The sequence below is a fragment of the Alligator sinensis genome, unplaced genomic scaffold (assembly GCF_000455745.1).
Source record: "Alligator sinensis unplaced genomic scaffold, ASM45574v1 scaffold567_1, whole genome shotgun sequence".
In the NCBI taxonomy this organism is placed as follows: Eukaryota; Metazoa; Chordata; order Crocodylia; family Alligatoridae; genus Alligator; species Alligator sinensis.
In genome coordinates, this window is record NW_005842049.1 from 1926249 (window position 1) to 1927345 (window position 1097).

Consider the following 1097-nt stretch of genomic DNA (forward strand, 5'->3'; position numbering starts at 1 on the left):
GGGCACAGAAGGGAATTGGTGAGGTTTTATTCACCAAGGCGCCCCTGGGGGTTACAAGAAATAATGGCCACAAGCTAGCAGAGAGCCGATTTAGATTGGACATTAGGAAGAACTTCTTCACAGTTAGAGTGGCCAGGGTCTGGAACGGGCTCCCAAGGGAGGTGGTGCTCTCCCCTACCCTGGGGGTCTTCAAGAGGAGGTTAGATGAGTATCTAGCTGGGGTCATCTAGACCCAGGACTCTTTCCTGCTTATGCAGGGGGTCAGACTCGATGATCTATTGAGGTCCCTTCCGACCCTAACGTCTATGAATCTATGAATCTGTCTAGGTCACTCTAAATCCTAGCCCTACCCTCCAGTGTATCTATCTACTATTCTCATCATAGGGACAGCTTAATTTTTTATATATTTAGCACCTTTCCAGGAAAAACTGGGTGAATTTCAGTGGTATTCAGACAGCCTCAGGATACTGCTATAAGTTTAGCATACTGTATTGTATAGCAGGACCAACTGAAAGTGCTCTGCAGGACTTATTAAATGCACCTTAGCTTGATGCTGCAAAAGCTCTGTTATTCTGGCCTTCACCCTGTCATGAGCAAAGGCTGCCAATCATGGTGATTTCTCAAAACTAAGTAATGATTTTTGTGAATCTCAGCATGTGGACAGGAGGGACTTGAATGAGACCATCAAACTCACTGTCACTTGTAAGGTAAGAGTTATACATGTCCAAAGACTCCTCTTTTGGGGAAAACAGTGAAGAAAACAGGAACAGGAACATACTGTGGCTCATATCCAGTTATCAAGACCAGTAGGTACATTGGACTTCAGAGCCTAAAAAGGACACCAAATTATGAGACTCAGGGTATCTAGGAACTACACAAGGAAATAGTTGATATCAATTCCTCCTACCTGATCTTACCCTTCCTGGCTATCTCTGCTCACCATTCCCTCACCCCATCTGCCCCTTAACCTACAGGGGTTATCTTTATATTATCCTTCAACATGTGAGTTTTATTATGCATATGAGAAAGAAAGGGTAAAATAAAATACATAGAAGACCCCCGCTCCCCACCACCACCACCACCACCACCACCTCCCC